Here is a 24,884-nt window from a genome sequence, read left to right as displayed (position 1 = left end):
AACTATAAAAAATTGTACCTAAAAAATTAAATGTCAATTTATTTTTTGATACAGAATTTTTGAAATATTTTTTCCGAGTTCTACATGAAGCCAGTAGCTCGTGGTTAAAATTATTCCGTGTATTTCGATTACACCCTATATATTATTTTCATACCACTCACGAAATTACTGAAAAATTAAACTTTGAGATATAAAAAAAAGAGAAATTTTTTGCACCAGTCATCAGCTCATCACTTATTTTTAAAAAGCACAATAAGTTCTCCATTTCTAGAGAAAAAAATATACTCAAGCTTATTTTGTAGTTAAAAAAAAAAACACCCTTATCAAGTGATGAATGTGTAGTGAGAATAGGCGAGTTTGAGATTTTAGATTTAGAAATCACATAAGAAAAGTTCTCCGTGAAGGTTGCTTGCTGCAAATTTAGCGATTAGCCGAGTTTGTGATTACGAATATGTGATGAGAATACTTTACGATGAAAAAAACAAGCTTTGTGCTCCGTCTTAAATCATAGACTTCTGTGATGTGCCAAAAATTTCGTACTTCCAATGACTAGATTTTGGTGGGTCGAATTTGTGACACGAAGATGTGATATACAGAAGCGAATACGTGATGCCAGTACTCTTTACGATGTTAACTCGAAGAACTGGAATATTTCGGTTCAGTTGCCGAGACTGAGCGAGTTTGTGAAACACAAAATTCGCCGCCTAACCATTCACATTTAATTTTTCGTACAATTCACTCACCTGTAAGGTACAATGTCATTCTCCACACACATATTTTAATAAAATCTTGTACCTTTGAGTTGTAACAAAAAAATGAGACAGCGTTCGTTTTGTACGTTATGGTTGAACCAATCATCACTTTCATTTTCTTATAGACCACAAGTTCTATCATTGTTGGAGGGTAAATATTAGTAAAAAGCTTCTTCGTTTGTTTTAAAAAGAAGACACACCCTGTACAATTGGAAAAATGTATATTTAAGTATATTTTTGCTAAAAATGCTTTTCCAAACATACAACATATTAGATAGGTACATGAGATGAGGACATCGAGAATAATAATAATAATAATAATAACAATACATAGTGTTTCTACAAGAACATGTTTGTGATTTTAATTGTCCATCACAAACTTATTTCTGTTTATTTTTGTTTGGTCACAATCCCACATCAACTGAAAATTAGTCGGTTTGATAGAATAGTACTCCTGACTTAAAATGATAAAATTATTCCTAGACGAGACAGGTGCACAGGTGTGCTTCCCACTTAACCGTATAGTCTGGTCCACATTAATGGTACATCTGGCTTTGCAGTAGCCCTTGTCGTAAAGATGACACTTCCAGTAGGACACCCTCTGGGAACTCCTGTGCTTCATGTACCTGTGGTTGTCGACGATCAGCTGCGGAAAGCTCCTCGAACCTTTAATATACGTCGCGAGCACTGAAAAACAAACTACTTCAGTACAACTTCGCAATCTCATCACAAACCGACTAGCCTAGCGACGTGACACGGCCCGCGCGCATTCGCTACTTACATTAGGGATCCGGGTTTCTTACTAGCTTAACGGTCTGAGTGGAGAACTGCAACTCCCCCAGATTGGTAACAAAAGGCAAATGGTTGTGTCCGTGGTTGATCTTAATAACGCGCCCATACGACACAAGCCGCGATTTGCATTTTGTTTTGAAATACTGGGCGCACCGCCATCTCGTCCTGTTCTTGTCTTTTTGGTAAATCTGGTATTCGTTATTGTCCAAAATGATCTTTGGGTACTTTTTCCCCCTAGTGATGTAAATCGTACCTAGAAAGAGCGAGCGTTAAAACGGCGACCAAGCCGGAACCCAAAGAGGACGAGTCGAAGAAAAAAAAAACACCTCCAGATAAACACTTTATTCAAAATTTCGTCACAAAAAACGGTTTGTGATGGCAGGCGAGTTTGTGATTAAGGGGGGCGAGTTTGTGACCATCAAGTGGGACGAGTTTGTGATCAAGCGGGGCGAGTTTGTGACTATTTTTCATTTCGTACGGTGTACACGTTCTGAGCGACGTATTTACAGCGCCACCTTGTCTTCTCCTTTCTGGCTTGATGTGTCACAAACTCGTTGCTATCAACGATCAGTTTCGGGTTCTTCTGGACCTTGCGCACGAAAATCGCCCCTGAAAAAAATCGCTAGTTAGTGACGCAACCAGGGTGGGTCACAGTGCGCAGTAAAAAAGACAATTAAAAGAGCAAAGTTTATTTTAAAAAAATGATAAGCTACAGGTTATTTTTTTCTGGTGATGGTGACACTCTGGCTGATGAGCTGGGCGACGTCGTGGTGGTTGGCGTACGGGGAGTGGTTGTGATAGTTGTAAATTTTGACGATTTTGCCGTAAGTGCACAGCGCCGACCTGCACTTGGTCTTGTGGTAGGCCCTGCAGCGCCACCTGGTGGAGTTAGCGCGTTTCTGATGGAGAAAAAACTCGTCGCCGTTTAATAAAATTAAGGGGTGCTTGAAACTCCGACCCTGGAGAAAGTGGATAACTCCTGGAAGTACAAAAACGCTAAAGACGGTGCGACAAATCGAAAATAACAAAAGTAAAAGGTGTGCCGTGCGGTGTTCGAGCAGATCATCGCAAAATAAAATAAGCAGGTCTGGTTGGAAGAGTTTATTGATGTGTTATAAAATCATTTGGGCTCCCTTATTATTTGGACACGTTGGGGCTGCGAGCCCCTCACGCAGCTGTTGGTCAAGACCGGAGGGTGGTTGTGTTGGCGGTTTATTTTGACGACGTTGCCGCACGTCAGCAGGGTCACTCTGCACTTGCTTTTGAAGTATGAGGTGCATCTCCATCTTGTTGTCTCTATGCTTTTCGTGTTAACGGTAAAAATGTTCTTATCAACGATTAGTTTCGGGTTTTTTGTGCCGGGGGCAACATAAATCACATCTGAAAAATGCAAACGTGTCAAAATGGGATCGTTTCGACGAATTTTACTAACTAAAAAGTGAGTCAAAGTAGCCACCACCACTTAAGATTAGAAAAAAAAAAGTAACAAATAATAGAAAGGGTGGAAATTAGACTTTAGTAAAAATAATAATTAGAATAAAAAAAACAAATAAGAACAACAAATATGTTTATTTGTTTGAAGTTCCGGTGTCGTATGTATACATGGTGTACCAAAAAATTTGTACAGGGATGGATGAAAGAGGATCGAAGGGGTTAATCTAATACCGTTACCTTTGAGCTACTTCTGTTAGTCGCTACAAAAAACACGCTAGGTACTATTATTTTCAAAATTTTACGAAATTTTCAATTCCAAACTTACCCCGAGTGTTTTAAAAATGTTTCATTTCTGCTGAAAATATGAAGAGGTTAAACAGAAAAAAGAAATAAACGTGTACAAGAACATTGAGAAGTTTTTGAAATATTTTAAAGGTAAAAAAAATTGTGTGTACACTTCCTTTCACAATTCAAACACCAAAAATGATTTGTCTTGATTAAAAACTCGTAAAAACTAATTCAAAAAATGATAACAGAAGTCGGCGGCGCTTTATCCCACCACAAAATTTCGTTGCGATCGAATCTGGATCTTTCAGTGGCGAAATTTGTGTATATGTATTTCAATTTTGTGGATACAGATTTTTAAATCAGCAGTGTGCGCTTTCGCACTATCTTGCCCAAATTGAGAATATGTTTATATGCAGGGTAGTCGGTTGGTTGTACAAATTGAGATACCTAGATATTACTTGTGAGAAGAAGTGTACTTCTCTAAATTACATATAATTTTTATTACAACTATAACGTAATACTCGTAGGAACAGAAATTAAAAAAAATATATCCGACTTACACATACCGGGTGAGCACCAAACCTGGATTTTCCTTGTTTTAAAGCATATTTCCTATAGGTTATTTCGCATTGGCGTACATTTTATAAAACATGATATACACGGGTGTATTTTTAAAATGTGCCGAAATTTTATCTACAAGGTTGTGGGACAACGTAGAAGACTAAAATCAATTTAAAAAAATTATCCCTCGAAAATTAAATGTCATTTTATTTTTTGACAGAATTTTTTAAATATTTTTTCCGAGTTCTACATGCAGCCAGTAACTCGTGGTTAAAATTATGCTGGTTCATTCTGGGACACCTCTACATAAGTATGCAAATATTAAAATTGAAATTTTCCGTAATATTTTGGTTTCGCTGAAAAGGAAAAAAAGTTATAAATATTAAATGAAACACGATTTGGAAAAAATAATTGATATTGAACATTTGAGAAACAATGAAATGCATTGAATTAAAAGAATTAAAATTGCATTAGCGATCTTGTAAATAATCTACTCAAGAAAACAAATTACGATCACCCAAAAAAAATTGTCATTTTTGAAAGTTTCTGTAAAGGAAATTGTAAAACAAACTTTTCAAGATCATTTCCGGTGAAATAATGGAGAAACATCCAGTGTACTGTAGTTTCAATTTGGTTGTAGGTCGTAAAATTTTATGGTACTTTAAGTTAAAGATCTTGCGGGGCTTATAAATCCTAGTTTACCACTAGCAGGTAATATTTTAAGCAGGGTTGTATTGTACATTTGGTATATTTGCATTGTACGGCAAACGGCACGCGCCGCTTCCCAACCTTTTCAAACCCAACGATTGTGCCCGTTAATCGCTCATAATATCCAATAAAATTTTACGACCTACAACCAAATTGAAACTACAATATTTTACACAAGGCGTAAATCTATTTGAACAGGTTTTAGCGTCACGTGATATACAAAGTGACCAAAAAGAAAACAAATCAGAGCAGGCATTGCAAATTATCGGTCATGTTGTAGCGGAATCTTATGCAAATAAGCATGCATGGGCGTAGACAATTTGTGGTCTCAAACGCTACTTTATAATAAATGATACCTCATGCATTTTAGACGTTGTAATTATAATTGTGCATTTTATTATCTGATTATGGAGAAAATTTATAAAATAAACCAAAGCAACATTTTACATTCGTAATTTACCAGCTTTAGTGCCAAACGCGACGCTACTGGTAAGCAGATTTTCCGTTGAAATGTCAATTTTAACGCAATGGTCTTATTGTTATTGTTGAAAGAAAGTTTTCCATTTCAGTTTACGAATGTTTCCTGTAATTGTAAGCAACAATTATCCCAGAATAAGTGGTAAAATGGGTTTTACCACTGAAGAGAAATCATTTTTTTTCGAATGTTATTTTCGAAAAGGGGTGAATAGGCAACCAATAAACGACATAGCATAGCAACTACAGGGTTATTCTAAATGATTGTAGTCGAAATAGGCCATGCCCATGTTATTACGTTTTTGCCGCTTTCATGGGAACTGTCAGTTGTGTCGCTATCACTGTCATTTTTTAGGTGAAAAGTGCGGTGATGAGGATTTTATTTATTTTTGTTAAATTAACGATTGAATCCAGAAATATTGAGTTGTTCTACAATCAATTTTTAAAATATTGAGTTGTTTTGCACCCAATTTAACACATCATTTTGATGATTTTTTTATGTGGAGCGGCAACCATAAATTTTACATTCAGTTTTCACGCCTACTTCGACTACAATCATTTAGAATAACCCTGTATAAATATGGTACAATTTAAAGTAGACAAACGTTTCGACGAAATAAAAGATGAGGTAGCACTCTTGATTTGTTTTCTTTTTGATCACTTTGTATCGAGCGATCCATTGAATTTGTTATTAAAGTTGGCGCTGGAACTGAAGCCGTAGGTCTTTTTGAATCGATACACTTATTTGTGTGTAAATTAATGTTACAAAATCAGTGGAGTCAAACGAAAGGCCCGTTTGTCCTTAGAACAAAATAGTGAACACTTTCAGCATGTGTTGTAACATTGTTTAATTCGCCATTTTCTGTTTTAGTTTGCCGCCATAGTTCAAAATTAGACATGTGTTGACAGTTCCAGTGCCAACTCTAATCACAAATTCAAGGGATACAACGATATACAGAGTGTCCCAGAGTTGCAAAAAAGCTCCATAACTTGTTTGTTATTAAAGATATCAACTTTTTCTTTTTTCTAGATGATAGCTACGCTTCTACTGCATATTCGGAAAATATTGCGGTATATACAGGGTGGTCCAACACTTACCATTTTTGCGATTACACATTTAATAATTGTCCAAAAGTTCTGAAACTCGGTAGGCACAATCTACAATTAATATTCTATGATTGAGCATGATCAATTTTTTTCAATTACATTTTTGTGATGGAGCTAACTTTATAGCGATTTAATATCAAATTGGTTCAAATATTAAAAGTTTTTTTCCCTCTACTGGTTACAGAACTCCTCACCTTTTTGATTGATCCACTTCCGACTTTGAATTATAATTAGGTAATAGTGAAAATTGCGATCAAATATCAAGTTAAAGAAAGCTGGAATGCAAGACCGTTTATGGTAGAGCTGAATAAGACAGCTCGTAATGTGATGGCCTCCCAATAAATCTTTTTGACGCAGGGCTGTCGGCTCCCGCGAAACCATTTTTCAGGTCAGTACTGGTGAAATTCCAGTTTATGATAGAAACGATTCGCAGCAAGTAAAGGATTTTTCTTTAAATGAAAAATAGATATTTTAGAAAACTGAATATTGAATAATTTCAACTTCATTACGTAATTTATTTGAAAATTTCTTCAGAATGTTTGCCGAAATTGCTAGGCGTAAAATAGTCGAGTTCGGCCCTGACAGGGTAAGTACCTGCAGTTTGGCGATGGGGTAATAACAAACAAGTTATGGAGCTTTTTCGCAACTCTGGGACACTGTATGTGAAACATTCACGAAAAGATAAATTAAAAAACAAAAACATTAATAATATTGGAATATTATTCAGTTTTTTCTTTTATTGGAAATAGAAAAATAACAAAAATCATATTCTAGATCTTGATTGTCATCTTCAACGTCCACAACCATAAACTAGACCGCCATGTACAAAGATGGCGGTTTTGTAATTGATCTTGCAGTGCCACCTGGTCTTGTGATTGCGTTTTGATAAAAATATTCTTGACTTGATTTTTTTAAGTTGCCCTGAAAGTTCTGGATGTTAGTTAAAAATGACAAAAAGACGAAACAGGAATAAAAACTTACCTTGCCGATAGAAGTTTAACAAGATAAAAAATGAATAGAAAAAGGAAAATTGGTTACAAACAAAAACAGTCAATCGGGAAGAACAAAATTTATTGAATGAAACGAGTGCGAAATACAAAATATTTACAATAAAAAAATGTTTTGTTTTAATTTTGTACCGTGGGTACTCGTTACTTAGTCAATAAGTACAATTTGCTCACTATTTCTTTACGACTGTATTTTGTTAAGTCGGTTAAAAATCGAGTTGTGTATAACATTTTTGAAAAATTATATACACAGTGATTTTTGGATTTTTCAAGTGTATTGTCCAATTGTCAAGATATAACAAAAACATCAAAAATAAATCCTCAGTGTTGTTAAAAAGTGTAAAATTAAACTGGGTATATCTTTTCTGTGTTAATAATAATTCACTTGATCAAGTTTCCAACACTTTTGTATAAAAAATATAACCCAAAAAAATCATCACATCGAGTTACTTAAGATGTCGAAAAAAGATGCACCGATCGAAGTGTCAAAAAAAGTATTTTTGGTAAAAATTTGCATTTTCGTTTTTCCAAAATTTCAAAAATGTGATTCCACGTCAGTAAAAAAATTATTTGTGAATATGATAAATTTGTAAAGTCGCAGTTCAAGTAATTCCAAATTGCCGACTCCCGGACGTAGACGACAATTTTTTGAAAAACAATTTCTAACCTAAAAATAAGAGAGAAAATTTTGAAAAACTTCAACTGTCAAATAATTGTTTCTCTATTGCAAACAACAATAACGATACTATATATCTCTAAAAACTTACTTGAGCCAACACCTCGCATTTTGGCAACAATATAATATAGAAAACTCTACTTCTAACATAAATAGACCTTTGGTAAACTCAGTCATTGTGCATATTGACATTTAAGTACTTACTAGCAAAAATAATCTGATTTCTAGGAAGCATTCAAAACCGAAAACTTAATAATATATACACCAAGTGGTCACACAAAGTGTAACTACACTCCAATCTCGTTTTGAAAATAGGATTTTCCCTAGTCGCTTCTCAAAATGTACACTTTCTGCCTCATCGCGTTCTCCATAATGTCGGGATCTTGGACCGTCGGTGGATGATTGTGTTGAAACTTGGCGTTGACATATTTCCCGTACGTCAAAAGACTGGCCCTGCACTTACTCTTAAAGTAGGCCGTGCAGCGCCATCTTGTCTTGTCCATGGACTTGATGCAAATGGTGAACATGTTCTGCTCGAAAATAATTTTTGGGTTTTTTGTCGCCGCCACAACATAGATCGAACCTAAAATACCACAAGTTCAGTAGTTGTCCCCCAAACACAACTTACAAATAGACGACACAAGTAAAGCACCTGATTGGACGGAAACGACACCAGTCATATTTTATCGACTGACACGATAAAATTTCTGACGACAAAGAAAATATCTGTCGTGTGGAAGAGCGCATTGAGGTGTTAAAAATCAGGGAGCTTCTAGAACAGAATTGAGTCTTAATTGTTTTTGAAAAAAGCGGTCAAAATCGGTCCAATATAAAGATACTGGGTGATTCAAAATGGTGTGGATTAATATGGCAACTATGTACGAAAATTTATGTGGCAACTACGTGGGTTGGGTAGAGTTGACATTTGTACGACATTTCATATGCGTGCATTTGATTTTTTTTTATACCATATCACATTGACTTGACAATTTTCAAAATTGCGCGACTATGAACTGTCAAAGAAATGTCAACTCTATCAAGTTGCCACATACATTTTCGTACATAGTTGCCATATTTATCCACAACCATTTTGAATCACCCGCTACAACTGTGCTCATTTAGGACTTTTCTTTTAAAGAGTTGATACCACAGTGCCATCTTGTTTTGTTTTACACATCATAAAAAATGTCAAGTGACAGCCTACGCAAGAAAGTGTCAATAAAATATAATAATCAATTTATTATTTATATTATCAATGTAATAAAAATACTTACCGAAGTGTTTAAATAAAATGTCGCCGCACAGACTTAATAAAAAAGTACCAAACAATTTTATTGGAAGGTTTATTAACAGTGACATGAAAGTACCAACCTTAAAAATAATTCAAACGTCATTTCAAAATTATTTCATTTCCTCTCTAAAATCTATAGTAGACGACTACTAAGAGCAAAATGTTACTACGAGTATTGTTTACACATTTTAATTACTACAAGTTTACATTTGAGACTGTTCCCTACTTTTTTTGACATTTCGAGATTGAAACAATATAAACCTAGCCAACTTGACTAAATATCGTCAAAAATCAATTTGACAGTTTCTCTTTAATATTCTGTTTTCTTTATAAAAATCATATTTTGTGTTATCGCCATTTTATCGTGATGTCCTTTAACACAAGGAGCATGATTGTGATCGTTAATAATTTCCACAACTCTCCCATAAGTAATCAGTCTGGCAGTACATTTCATTTTGTAGTGAGAAGTACACCTCCAGAGAGTTTTTTTTGACAACTTCTTCTTACAATGGAAAGAATACTTGTTGAGTATAAGTTTCGGATTTTTTTGGGCCGGGATTACGTGAATGACACAATCTGAAAGAAAATATTTGTAATCCAAAATAATCTACTACAGTGTCGCTTACCGACATTTTGCCATTTTGGTGATGTAGATGAAGTGGTAAAATAGAGGAAAAAAATCAACATAATGAGCAACGAATTGTTTATTTGGAATTTTTACAAAATTATCTTTTCACTTTGTAACAAGTGTTTGATAGTCAATGTCAAAATGCGATTCTGTCAGTTTGTGGATTGTCAAAAATTGTCAAAATGGTAAAAATCTTCGCAAACATCAAAGATTTAGATCAGTGAACTTCAAAATTTGGATCTCTACTCCAAGTGTAAAAAAAGATTCGCAGCAGAAAAAATATACATTTCCATCATTCTTTTCCGAAATCATTTATTTCCCCAACTAAAGATGTGACGTTTCGTAAAGGAAAATCATAGAAGCGGCAACAATCAAGAAATTAAAACGAATAGAAAAATATTTTAAATGAACAAAAAATATTGGTGTGAGATCAAATAAATTTGGAAGCTCAGATGGTCGAAGGTGTAGTCGTAGATTGATTCGTACAGAGCCAGTTTAAGTATGTAGTTGTCAAAAATCACGCCCGAAAATAAAAATATCTTTTCAAAAATATGCAAAATGTTTCTAAATTTGTTTTACAAGTGTATATTGACAATCAATCTACGACTCATCTTTTGCATTCCACTGGAACAAGCACAATTTAAAATCAGTTCTTTTGTATGATTGACACTCTTTGACAGACAACGTCGACATAATTGCGATTTTTCGAACAGGGGGCGTGGTTGTGCGCACTGTACACCTTGACAATTTTCTCGCGTGTCATCAAATGACAACCACACTTTGTCTTACGATATGACGTACACCTCCAAGTGGTTCTGTTCTTGAACTTTCGATTAATAACGAACTCGTTGTGGTCCAGCACCAATTTAGGATTCTTCCGACCAGGAATGACATAGATGAGGCCTAAAACGACACACGTAAATATGGACAGTTACAGAGTGTGCGAGAAATAAACCTCGCGGGTCGCGGATTTATGGTGTTGCTACTCACAAATTAAACTTTAGTTCACTCCGTATATCCGAAAAGATGTGGTGCGATTTTGGACAAAATTTAGAGTAAAGGGGGAGAGAATTGGTCGCGAGTTACACTAAGTGGCGCCATCTTTCGCTGCGCTCCTGCAATTTGGGTAAAGGTCAAAATTGAAATTTCAGATTACGCATTTTTACGAAAACGGTCTGACAGCAGAACAGATTTATTAAATTTAGAAAAAAGACTGTATAAAAATGACAGCAAATTTTGACAGAAAACAAATAATTTTGACGAAAGCGCATCATTTTCTTTTTGTAATAGTGACTTTCTGGACGACTTTGGGTCGAAAATAATGAAGAATGCAGAATGATTGTGTGAATTGACAGTTTCCACCAAAAAGTCATGAGTGACAAGTTCGGCAAGACACTTCGACTCAAGATAAGAAGTACACTTCGATCAAGTCTCCTCTCCCTCTTTCAGATTGAATTCGAAGCTATAGTTATCTAATACCAACATTACAGAGTCTATTCCGAAAATTAAAGTTGACTCAAGTTGCAAAAAACAACTTTGCAACTGACCTTCGAAAATTTACATACAGTGTCCCAAAATTGGCGTACTAACTACTTAAAGTTGACGCAAGTTGCAAAAAACCACTTTGCATTTGCAACAGCACTTTTATGGCATTAGCCAATTGAAATTACTTTAAAACTGTACTTATATGGAAAATATTCAACCCAAACTATGATTTTCTGGTCCCTTTGTGTCTCTATTTGGTTCAAAAATATGAAAAAAATGCTGTTGCAAATGACAAGTGGTTTTTTGCAACTTGAGTCAACTATACTACCTTATCAAGGATATTTAAATGTACAATTGCGGTCATGGAAACTTGGCCACAACTGATATTTAACTGACAAATATGTGTGAACTGGCCTTTATTGAATATAACCCAACTTTTGACTCGATAATGCCATTTCCCTGCTTTTTTGATGTCACAAGAACAAAAAAGTGATTTTTAATAATTGTCATTGATTAATGACACTAATGATTGATTTACATCATTTTTCTTAAAAACGTCTAAAAAATGTTGACCAAGATTCCGTGTCCGGAATACCGTGTGAGCAACAAGTACAGATTGAGTTGGCAATAAATTCTGGTGATTTTTGGTGACTTTTATGTCATGTTCCAACGAGAAAACCATTTTATTAATAAACGATTACAAAAACCAAGAGTTTTAAATTTGAAATGTATACCAGCTGTCAATAAAACAAACCGAAATAGGTACAATTCAGTCTTGAAAATTTTATGTAAAATTTTTTTTTGCCAACTGAATCAGTTATTGTTGCTCACCCTGTAGTACATGAAAAAAAATTTTCAAACAAAAAAATCAATTATTGTTATTACTATTATTAACGGTAATACAGTGTAAACAGAGATATACTCGTACATCATTACCTTGCAATGTTACCGTAGTGGATTTAAGATATTTTTTTCGATTTCCAAAATATTGGTATTATAAAGTTCGCTTTAGTTTCATTTTGACAACAATGCCTGACAGTTTGTTTTAACGTAAAATATTTTCATTTATGTACAGTTTTTAAAAGGTGGTAGTACACTCTTCAACAATTTTAACTAGTGATGGGAAATTTCCGGAAATTTATAATTTGGAAATATTTCCGGCAAAAATTTCCGAAATATTTCCGGAAATTTAAGAAACATTGTAATTTTGAAAATGTGTGCTCCATCATATTGGGGTTCTTTTACTCTTCAAAAAAAGACCAAATAACCATGAAGAATGTGTTCACGTTAAAATGGCAGGTACTCGCACCCCCACTTGTCCTTACACAGGGATGGTCTAGGTACCTGCACCCCCGACAAGTTTTGTCAACTCAATATTACTTTAGCTCTCCGTGCGAGACGTTGTAACCTAATTTACTTGCTTTTCTTCAATATATTTTTGTTAAGTTACGGATAATACTCATTTCAAACAAACATCAAACATTGGTCTATCTTCGAGCCGGATATACCGCAAAAACATACATCGGTCCTTCGAAAATCAAGTCAGTTTCTAGTGTTTGTGAGTGAAACTGGGAAACTGCACCAGCACATCAAAACAAGAAGCGTCCGTAGTGACCATCACCAGAGAGTCTGCAGACGAAGTAGTCTCAACTATACAAGCCGAGGGCAATACAGGTCAGTGATTTCCGTTCCTTTTATCAAATCCTACCGTACAATTTTCATAAGTGTCCAGAAAAGTTTGATTGATCTGAGATGGCTGAGTTTTCAGCTCTTAAATCAAAACGAGGTCATATTAAGGGAAAATTGACTAGAGGGGAAACATTTGTAGTAGGTTTTGGGGAGAATGACGACATCGAATTATTAAAAACACGCAAGGCTTCCCTAGAAGTAGCGTTTCGGGAGTTTGAGGAAGTTCAAATACGAATGGCTGAATTAAACCCGAATGACGAAAGCTTAGATCTAGAATTCGAAAATTTGAAAATACGTATTTCAAAGTAATAGCGGCTATCAACAATCACTTATCAAAGCGTCTGCCCGTGCTAGACCCGCGTGCTGGGACTAGTCGGCTCGATTCGAACACAGCGGAGTCGAATCATAACAGAGTTTTACAAAGTAGCAATATTTTACCAAAAATCAAGTTACCCACCTTTGGTGGAGCGTATTCGGAATTTCTTGCATTTTATGATAGTTTTGGTAGTCTCGTTGGTAAAGACAATAATTTAAATGATTGTCAAAAGTTAAACTTTCTCAGATCATGCCTAACCGGTGAAGCGCTTCGGGCCATTGAAGCATTGTCAGTATCTAGTGCAAACTACAACATTGCTCCTGATATTCTTAAAAGACGATTCAAAAATGATAGGTTAATCATCCAAGATCATATAAATTCAATCCTCACAGCACCTAACATAATTAAAAATTCAGATGCTTCATTACGTCAATTATTAGACACAGTAACATTACATTTGGAAGCCCTGAAAGTTCTAAATATTCCGGTAGAGTCGTGGGATTCAATTATAGTCACAGTAATTAACACTAAACTAGATTATAGTACGAAAAAAGACTGGGAGGCCACGTTAGACACTTCTGAAATGCCCAAATTATCAGATTTAAAAGATTTCTTAGAAAAAAGGTGTCAGTTTCTAGCGTCGGTAAATGTCATAAACAAAAATCATACTAAAGCATCACAACAAGTTGGACAATCGAATAATCAAAAACTTTCGGATAATAAAACGCGAGTCAACGTATATCATGCCCAATCAGTTAAAGGTGGTAATGTAACATGTCATTTCTGTAAGGGTGAACACCCTATCTATCAATGTTCGCAATTGTTAGACTTATCGATCACTGAACGAAAAAAGCAGGTGAAAAATCATAAACTATGTTTTAATTGCCTTTTCAACAATCACCAAGTTCAAAACTGCAAATCAAAATATTCATGTCGAAAATGCAACGAACGACACCATACCATTTTGCACCAAGAGAGCGAACAAACAACAAATAACGAAGTACTAACGGCAGTAGACACCGTAAATAACAATGCTTTTTTACGGAATAAATTCGTTCTTCTTTCCACAGCCATCGTGCTTGTTAAAAATAGTTCGAACCAATACGTTGAATGTAGAGCCCTTTTGGATGCTGGGTCACAATCAAATTTTATTTCAGAACATATGGTCACTAAATTGAATCTGAATCTCCACAAAACAAATTTAACCGTTGGTGGAATAAACCAAACCATTTCCACTATAACGCAGGCGACAAAGGTAATCATGAAGTCTCGTGTTGACCAGTCAATTTGTGAACAATTTAAGTGTTTCGTGGTACCAAAGATAACAGAAGATTTACCTAACGACGTAATTGACAAATCGTTAATTTACATTCCTCCTAATATTAAATTAGCGGATCCCCTGTTTCATAAAACTCGCCCCGTAGATCTACTTATCGGAGCCGAGCTATTTTGGAATTTATTGAGTGATGGGAGAATTTCACAAAGTGGTCACCAACCACACTTCCAGGAAACTAAATTGGGATGGGTTATTGCAGGGTCCATAAAACTCAAAGAATCTTTGAAAACATCTTGTCATCTAAGTGCTCTTTCACAGAGTACCTTAGAAAAGCAGGTAGCCAAATTCTGGATACTAGAGGAAATAAGTCATAAAAACAATTTATCCTCCGATGAGTTACAATGTGAAGGCCATTTTCAAAATAATTTTGCACGTGATGAAAACGGGAGATTTATCGTCAGGTTGCCATTTAAAAACAATAAATACGATTTAGGTTCCTCTTTGGAACAAACAAAAAAGAGATTCTATTCAGTTGAAAGAAAACTCAACAATTCACAGCGCGAATTGCGGCAACCCTACAGTAATTTCATGAAAGAGTATTTGGAATTGGGACACATGGAGTTGGTACCGTCGGGAGAAATTGACAAGCGCAATTCCTGTTATTTACCGCACCATGCCGTAATTAAAGATTCATCCACAACAACCAAATTGAGAGTCGTTTTTGACGGGTCAAGTAAAACTTCAAACGGGCTCAGTCTTAATGATAATTTACTGCCCGGTCCTAACTTACAACAAGATTTGTTTTTAATTTTGGCTAGATTTCGTTGTTTCCAATACGTCATAAGTTCAGACATAGAGAAAATGTATAGGCAAATCAATATCGATGAAAGAGACGCGGATTTCCAACGAATTCTTTGGCGCGAAAGTGTTGATTCCCCATTAGAGATTTATAGGCTAAAGACTGTCACCTACGGCACCACGTCAGCTCCGTTTTTGGCAATGCGTTGTATACAACAATTGGCGATTGAAAATATAAATAATTTTCCGTTAGCGTGCGCCACAATAAGACAATGTTTTTACATGGATGATCTGCTGTGTGGTCACAACACTTTCCAAGAAACTTTAGTTCTACGTGACCAAATAATAGAAATTTTAAAGCAGGGACAATTTAACCTTCGAAAATGGGCCTCGAACGACCCTTTTCTGTTACCAACGGTAAATTCTGATACGTCCGACAATACTGCAATAAACTTAGACAAGGACGGCGACATCAAAACACTTGGTCTTACCTGGAACTCCAAAGAAGATACATTAAAATTTGTCATTGCAAATTCACCCGTTCCAGGAAAAATAACAAAGCGGTCGATACTATCGACAATAGCTAAGATTTTTGATCCCCTAGGTTTAATAGCCCCCTTCGTAGTAAATGCAAAATTAGTACTGCAGAAACTATGGCAGTTAAAGTTACCGTGGGACCAATCTGTTCCTAATCCATTAACAGAGGAATGGCACCGCTTTCTAAATGAATTATGTCACTTGAGTAACCTAAATATTTTACGCAAGGTTATTCCGCAGGTTCCAGTAACCCTATTAGAAATACACGGTTTTGCTGATGCTTCCATGTCAGCTTATGGAGCAGCTATTTATTTACGATCGCGAAATAGTCAAGGAGAATATTCCACGCAATTATTATGTGCTAAGAGTCGTGTTGCACCATTAAAAACTGTCAGTTTACCTAGACTCGAATTGTGCGCAGCTCTTTTATTGGCGCGTCTAATTCACAAGACGGCCTCTGCTTTGAACCTTAAAATAACAAAACAATATTTGTGGACGGACTCCAGCATTATACTAGCTTGGCTAGCTGCATCTCCGAATTCGTGGCAGGTTTTTGTAGCAAATCGCGTGTCCGAAATTCAGGATTTAACTTCAGTGAACGATTGCCATCACATTAGTACAAAGGATAACCCTGCAGACGTAATAACACGCGGAATGTACTCGGAAACATTAATTAAATCAGAAATATGGTGGCACGGACCACGATTTTTGTCTAAAGATTTATCCGAATGGCCGGTATTAATACCAGCTCCAATTCCAGAAGACACTGGTATGCTAGAAAAAAGAAAAACTGCGTTAACAACTTGCAACCAGCCGGAGTTACCAGTTATCTCAAAATTTTCTTCCTTCGCTAAACTACAGCGCGTCATTGGATATTGTTTACGTTTCATTAATAACTGTCGCAACAAAAATCAAAGAGTTAACAGTAGCTTAACGTGTCTTGAATTAACACAAGCTCATAATCGAATAATTGCCTATGTTCAAAAACGCGAATTTGCTGAGGAAATTCATGTTTTGTCGCGTGAATCCAATAATAAGAAACTAAACAAAAATAGTCGATTATTATCATTAAATCCATTTATTGATCCTAACGATAATTTGCTAAGAGTAGGAGGTCGTATCGGAAACAGTAATTTTTCATATGACAAAAAACATCAGATCCTCCTACCTTCAAAACATTATGTCACTCGGTTACTTATTAAGCAATACCACGAGCAACAGTTGCACGGCGGACAACAGTTAACTCTAGCAGCACTAAGACAAAAATACTGGCCCGTAGCAGCTCAAAGTTTAGTCAGAAAAATTATTTTTGAATGTGTCAAATGTTTCAAAACTCGTCCGAGGCGTTTCATTCAAAAGATGGGTGATTTACCGAATGTTAGAATCGAACCGACAAGACCCTTCATTAATGTAGGTATTGACTACGCCGGGTCAATTCTAATTAAACAGGGTAATAAAAGAAGTAAACCTGTCAAATCCTACATTGCATTATTCATATGTCTCGCGACGAAAGCTGTACACATGGAACTGGTAGGCGATCTAACTTCTGAGTCCTTTACAAATGCTTTAAAACGTTTTTTGTCCAGACGTGGTAATGTTTTAAATATTTATTGTGATAATGGGAGTAACTTTGTAGGGGCAAAAAATGAATTACAAAACATGAAACGCTTTTTAGAATCCTCGGAATTTGAAGTTAACGTATTAGAAGCGTTAAAACGTCAAAACATATCTTGGCATTTCATACCGCCGAGTAGTCCTCATATGGGTGGTATTTGGGAGTCTGGGGTTAAATTGGTTAAAAGCCATCTCAGAAAAATCCTTGGTGTCTCTTTGGTCACTTATGAAGAGATGTACACTCTCCTAACACGCATCGAAGCGTGCCTCAATTCGCGCCCTATTACTCCTATGTCAAATGATCCCCTTGATTTTGAGGTACTCATTCCCGGACATTTCCTCATCGGAGAATCACTGACAGCCCCTGTCGAGACTAATCTGCGACCAGTACCGGACAACCGTCTATCCCGGTGGCAGCGGATCGAGCAGCTGCGACAACATTTTTGGGCCCGCTGGACACGAGAATACATTTCCACGTTACAAAAACGAAGCAAATGGAGAACACAGCCCTTTAATACAATTTCTGAAGGCACCATGGTTCTCATCGCAGACGATAACCTCCCTCCTCTACTGTGGAAATTGGGTCGCATCCTGGAAACTCATCCCGGACCAGACAGTCGCGTCAGGGTAGTGACAATTAGGACGCCCCAGGGAATTTGTAAACGTCCAACGGCCAAAGTGTGTCCATTACCGATAGATAGTTAGTGATAGTGTAGTGACATCGACAGACAACTTATGATCACGTCACAGACGTTCAAAAAACTCAACGAGTGTTCTAGTTTAGGTTAATTAGGTTAGCTTTTTCTTTCCTTGTTGTTCAGGTTAGGTTCAAAACATTATTTGTAACATAGATGTAAGGTGAATCAATGTATAAGTTATATCTTTGTCAGTAGTCTTAGTTATTGTAGACCTGGAGGTCTCCAACGGGGGCGGCATGTTCACGTTAAAATGGCAGGTACTCGCACCCCCACTTGTCCTTACACAGGGATGGTCTAGGTACCTGCACCCCCGACAAGTTTTGTCAACTCAATATTACTTTAGCTCTCCGTGCGAGACGTTGTAACCTAATTTACTTGCTTTTCTTCAATATATTTTTGTTAAGTTACGGGTAATATTCATTTCAAACAAACATCAAACAGAATGTTTGTTGACAATGTTTTAAGATTTAATAAACCATTTTTTCATATCAGCGACAGAATTTTGACCTATTGTAGGGTTTTTGGTTGTGCATAAGGAGTTCACTTATTTAATGTTTAAGTTTAACTACATAATTTTTAAATTTATTAAAGAAAAAAAATAAAACAGTAACAGAAAATAAATGCATTCATAAGAATATAAAATAGTTATAACAAATAACATAAAAAAAAAAGAAAAAAAGATCACTATTCCAGTCTTGTATATAAGTTTCACTTTCATAATTTTTTTATTTATTTTCATATACATAAATGAACTCCGTGTCATGCAGATTTCCGTCATAATAAGCAACATTTGGAGTTTTTTCTATATTTACAATTTCATCACAAGTGTCTTCAATATTTTTGGCATAAATTTTAGTACCGCAAATATCATTATCAGTCTCCTCTATTTCTTGGACATTATCAGTGTCAATACTGTCAATAGTAATCGTGTCATCATCACATAACTCTGAACTTGAACTAACATCTTCATTTTCGGAAGAGATACTTTCATATTCATACTCATTTGTTTCGATCTCCATCGTCTCTCCTGGAAGACTTTCAACTTCAATGTCATCATTTTTATCTATACTTTCACTTTCTATGTTGAAAAACTTAATGTTTGATTTTATATACACCATTTTCTCTGTCCGTTCCAAGGTTAGCCGATTTCGTTTTTTTGTTTTAATTAAAGAAAATGTTTTAAAATTTCGCTCAGCTGCTGCTGATGTAGCTGGAAAATTTAATATCCGTTCAGCTACTGCAGCCAAAGATCTGGTGCTGCAAAGGCCTTTCCACCACGTTACAGGTTCCATTTTTCTTGCAGCTTCCCAAATTGTTTTTGATTTCCACAGTTTTTCTCGTGCACGATATTCACCAATATCAATAAGTAGTTGCTCTCTTTCTAAACTCATGTTAGTACCGACTTCCAATATTTTATCTACTGCCTTTTCAATTTCATCTTCAGATAAGGCTACCTGTTGTCTGGCATCTAATAAACTTGCAGCATAATGTATATCATGACAAACAAATTCCTTTCGATGGTAAAACATAGCTTTAATTTTTCTCCCAACGTCACCACTAAATAAAAAAATAAACGTTAAAATCATTGCAAAATAATGACCACATCTCACAAACTAACCTAAATAAAGATGAATGCTCCGAAATTGAGTTTTCTATATATTTAATTAGACCTACAACACAGCCTATGGTGTTTTTATCTGCTTCTAACTTATGGATTGCCTCTGAAATAGGAGTTAAAATTTTTAAACATCTTTCTACTCCAGGCCAGTAGGTATCTTCATCCAGGATCTTATTTCTAACACTAATTTCAATCTGATTTTGTATTTGTTGCTTTACAGCTGCAGTTTGCAAATTTTCTTTATTCTTTAATACTGACTGTAGACATTTTGTGTATGTTCCCCATCGAGTTTCAACAGGTACATGAAGAGCTTGTCCATTTCCACTTTCTGTTTGAATTTTCTTGAATAGTTGGCTGGGAAGATGTTTATTGCGAAATGTCTGCACAATTTTTTTGTGTGTGCAATAATGTTGCTAAAATCTTCAAGGCTGGCGATATCTTTAGCTAAAAGATTCAATCCATGGGCTAAACAGCCATAAATTATAAGAGTTTGGTACTTTTCTTTTAGCAAATTCCAAGCAGCTTTCATGTTCCTAGCATTATCACTTACAAATGCATGGACTTTTTCACTACCAACTGCTTCTATTGCTTCATTTAATATCTCGAAGATAAACTGTGTATGTACAGCTTTGTAGAAAACAGGTTCTGGGGTAGTAAATATTATATTCAGTATTGGAGTGTTATTTATATCACTCCATCCATCACATAACATACTTAATGATGTGCTTTGTTCAAGCATCTGAGTTACAGATGTTTTTATTTGTGAATATATCTTGTCCATAATTGATGTTGCAATAGATTTCCTACAGGGGAGATTATAAGAGGGCCTTAAGCATTTGATGAAATCTTTAAATTTTTGATTTTCTACAATTGTAAAAGGTAGTGCAGCATCATATATTGCCCTACCTATCATCATATTTAATTTTTCATTCTCATTTGGACACATTTTATCAATAAATGAAGTAACTTTGGATTGAATATTTTTCTCATTTACGTTATCATCAGAGAATGATCCCCAAGTTGAAGATGTGCTACTTTTACAGGTTCCAGTTTTGGAAGTGCTAGCCAATAGTCTTGCAGAAGGGCAGCGTCTACATTCATTTGTAATATGCGACATCATCCTCGTTGCATTTCCGAAATACTGTTTATGGCAGTAGAGGCATGAAACCTTATTGCCTGGCAGCCTTTTAAAATGACTCCACACAGCACTTTTGTGTTTAACCATGTCCTATATCAAAACTTTCACGGGTTTTTGTTAAAAAAGATCATAGAACTTACCGAAAATGAGAATATGTAACAACTTTGAGTTTCAGATTCAGGTCAGGTAAATTCAGTTACAAACACGTGCTATTTCATTTTCATTACATTAATTTAATAGATTATGATTTGGTCGTTGCGAACACAGAACGTTGGGAATTGCATTGCAATATACCCTACTTGAGTAATTTGAGTCAGCAGTTTACATTAGAGGTTATGTTTCTGAGATTTGGCGGTAAAATTTCAAGCTGGAAAACTTAAGGAAATTTATAATGTTTCCGTTTCTGAAATATTTCCGAAACGGAAATATTTCCAATTGGAAATATTTCCATTGCCCATCACTAATTTTAACCATAGAACCTAAACATTTTTGTAAGAGTGTCTAGGGGTTGGAATCTACCACCGGTTAAAGTTTGTATGATACTATATGAATCACCTGTATAGTTGCAATATGCAACAGAACTTTCGTTAGTGTGAATTTTATAGCGACCATTTTTAGTAATTATTTATTTGAGGTTAGGTACAGCATAAATAGATTTAAATTACGGCAATGCTAACAATATTGATTCGTCAAAATTACCAAAGACGATGACAGCAAATACCAACCTAATTTTTCATCCATGGTTTTTTGCAACTTGAGTCTACTTTAAATATATGACATCACCTAAAAGAAAAATGTTTGGTCCATTTCAGTTCCGACAATAAACAAAAAGAACAGTACAAAATCATACAAAGAAACACAGAACAAACGTGTATTTGGGCGTTATAACTTATAAGTCATACTTTGACAGTTCTATCAAGTGTTTTTTTAATAAACTAATCCTGTTGACAGCTGTCAGTTCCGAATGATTGACACTTTCTGACTGAAAAGATTGTCGTAATTGCACACTTCGATGCTTGGGCTGTGGTTGTGGTCGTGGACCACGTTAACGACTTTTCCGTGAGTCACCAGAACACATCTGCACTTCGTCTTGTAGTACGAGGTGCACCTCCATCTCGTCTTGTCTCTGAACTTGTGGTTAATAACGAATTCGTTTTTGTCCAAGAGCAGTTTGGGGTTCTTGTGACCGCGAACGACGTGGATCACTCCTAAAAACAACAAATCAGTACAACTAGTCACTAGCCTTGCCGAAATAAATTTGACAACTGCCATTTCAACAATAATAATAACAGTGCAAGTGTCTTTATTGTTTATGAAAATACATTCAGATTAGATCTTTTTTCTGACGATTGTGACTTTGTGGCTGCAGAGATTCCGATAAGCGTCCTCTTGCATCATGGGGGGGTGGTTGTGAGAGCTGCTGCACTCCAGTACTCTCCCGTAGGACAACAGTCTCGCTCTGCACCTGTTTCTGGTGTTGAGCGAGCAGCGCCACCTAGTCTTGCCTTCAAACTTTGAGTAGATGATAAAAATATTTCTATCTAGTATCAGTCGAGGATACTTTTTCCCTTCAATAAAGTAAACCACCCCTAAAAAGAAACATTACTCGCTTATATCATACAATACAGTAACAGTGTTAGTGTTGACATGTGTCACTAGAAACAATTAGGTACCTACGTAATAATACCACTTTTGACAGGTAACAATTTATTGCAAAAATCTACACGTTTCATTTTTCTCTTCTTATGATGGTAACCATTTGACCACTCAGCTTGGCCTGATCTTGGTCTTGCACCACAGGCTCGTGATTGTGCTTGTGCAAACATTCCACTACTCTCCCATAAGAGTAGAGTGTCGCGGTGCACTTGTTTTTCACGTTGCGAGTGCAACGCCATCTCGTTTTGCCGTTGAATTTTATGTGCATTATGTAGAGGTGACCGTCTAAGATTAATTTGGGGTACTTGGTCCCTTGCCGAAAGTAAACCATTCCTAAAAAGAAACATTCCTCGCTTATATCATACAATACAATGTTAGTCGTGACATGTGTCACTAGAAACAATTACGTAATAACACCACTTTTGACAGGTAACAATTTATTGCAAAAATCTACACGTTTCATTTTTCTCTTCTTATGATGGTGACCATTTGACCACTCAGCTTGGCTTGATCTTGGTCTTGCACCACGGGCTCGTGATTGTGCTTGCGCAAACATTCCACTACTCTCCCATAAGAGTAGAGTCTCGCATTGCATTTGTTTTTCATGGTGCGAGTGCAACGCCATCTCGTTTTGCCGTTGAATTTTGTGTGGATCGTGTAGACGTGACCGTCTAAGATTAATTTGGGGTACTTGGTCCCTTGCCGAAAGTAAACCATTCCTAAAATGATACCAGTTCAGCACGAATAAATAAATAAAGGGTAAATGTCAATTTTATAAGCGAAAAACAAATTAAAAACCCTTCCATCACACTTTCGCCATTTTTAATTTGACAGATGATGCCACTGGCAATCATGTGATTGTCTTTGCACCAGAAATAAAATAAAAAATAGGAGCATTACTTTAGCCTATTCTCACGTTGCAAGGACGCAAGGTACCACTTCCACTTGAACTTTTGACCTTCAGAGCACTTTAACCCTCAGCACCGTGGTGCAAAAAGTTCTAACACTAATTTTGACACTAGTTTCTTTTTGATTGCCACGAATAATGAACCGTTCAAGATCACACTAATTGTATTATCTGCGACAAGAGATAAGAAGCTGGAAAAAAGGAGTTGAAAGAAAAGTACAAACTTTATCACGGTACTGTGTAAAACAAATGGGAACAATCATAACAAGAATATGGTGTCTAAAGTCACGTCGCACGCCACCTGGTGACCACTACACGTACTCAATTGACACAACAATACAAATCATTCAAACAAACACGTTTTTGGGTGAACAACTTTATAGAATTATATAATATAAACAGATTAATTAGTGTGTTTGATAATAGTAACATTTTGACTGAAGAGACTCTCGAAGTACCGATTTTCCATTGTCCGAGGGTGGTTGTGCTCATAATAAACTCGCACTACTTTTCCCGTTGTGAATAGGGCCGCTTTGCACTTTGTTTTGTTGCATTGAGCGCAGCGCCATCTCGTTCTTGAACTGCCCTTCTGATGGACGATGAATTCGTTGTTATCTAGTATCAACTTTGGGTATTTGTGACCTTTAACGAAATGAATCACACCTAAAAAAATGTCTGGATTAGTACGACTGCAAACTGTTGAAGTTTGTGTTAAGCGGTGTGCAAGTTCGAACAAGACAGGACAGACGAGATAACCCTGAAGCACTCCGATCTCACGCGAGATTGTGATCGTTTGCGCAAGTGAACTCGGCGTTCGTAAAAGAAATTTATCAATGGGAGAGCATCTTGAGTACTTACCTAACAGAATTGGGAAAAAAAGAAACATTGAGAAACGTATAACGATTATTATTATTAAGAAATCAATCTACTTTTTTAAAACTTACACTACAACAGTTGGGAATCGTACACAGGCCCCAATTTGTGGCCAATTGAACGAGTGCGGGGGCAAATTTTCTTGTTCCAACAAGTTTGAAAAAAATCTTCAATCAGTTTCAGTTTATTTATTGCCATCAGTGCGACCCAATTAAATTTCACACAAATCAACAAACCGGTCAAATAAAATTTAGGTACTAAATTCAATTTGGAAGCAAATCCTACCTCTGGGTGTCGGTTTGAGGAGTGATGGGATTTAAGTCTAACAAAACAACACCAAAATACAAGCTTTAAGTAGTAAAACTAGTCAAGAAATAAAAAATAAATGTTAGAAAAATGTAGTAATACAATCTGCTTACATACTCTACAAATAATAATAATAACAATATTAAATAACGAGTATAGTATAATTCAGAATAAGTGGCATCGCGGTAGGCGTGGATTATTTAAAGTGAGTATTACGTTCTATCAAAAAATTTACTAAACATGTGAAACCGTCAT

General features: G+C 35.8%; 1 protein-coding gene and 2 long non-coding RNA genes across 7 annotated transcripts in view; all 3 read right to left on the bottom strand.

Moving 5' to 3' along the window:
- The window catches only part of LOC138136524 (protein tramtrack, beta isoform-like), a 108,262-nt gene that overhangs the window by 19,565 nt on the left and 63,813 nt on the right, over nucleotides 1-24,884 (bottom strand). The window lies entirely within an intron of this gene.
- Nucleotides 10,436-12,311, bottom strand: LOC138136538 (uncharacterized). The gene is made up of 2 exons (XR_011161329.1): nucleotides 10,674-12,311; nucleotides 10,436-10,621 (listed from the first exon to the last, which is right to left on the bottom strand). It is a non-coding gene; the product is annotated as an uncharacterized lncRNA (long non-coding RNA).
- LOC138136536 (uncharacterized) lies at nucleotides 18,692-21,359 on the bottom strand. Of its 2 annotated transcripts, XR_011161327.1 has the most exons (3): nucleotides 21,028-21,359; nucleotides 19,750-20,977; nucleotides 18,692-19,688 (listed from the first exon to the last, which is right to left on the bottom strand). It is a non-coding gene; the product is annotated as an uncharacterized lncRNA (long non-coding RNA). The 2 variants fall into 2 exon arrangements; XR_011161326.1 differs by having other exon boundaries at nucleotides 19,750-21,359.

The sequence above is a fragment of the Tenebrio molitor genome, chromosome 8 (genome assembly GCF_963966145.1).
Source record: "Tenebrio molitor chromosome 8, icTenMoli1.1, whole genome shotgun sequence".
In the NCBI taxonomy this organism is placed as follows: Eukaryota; Metazoa; Arthropoda; class Insecta; order Coleoptera; family Tenebrionidae; genus Tenebrio; species Tenebrio molitor.
This window is presented reverse-complemented; position numbering and strand designations above follow the sequence as displayed.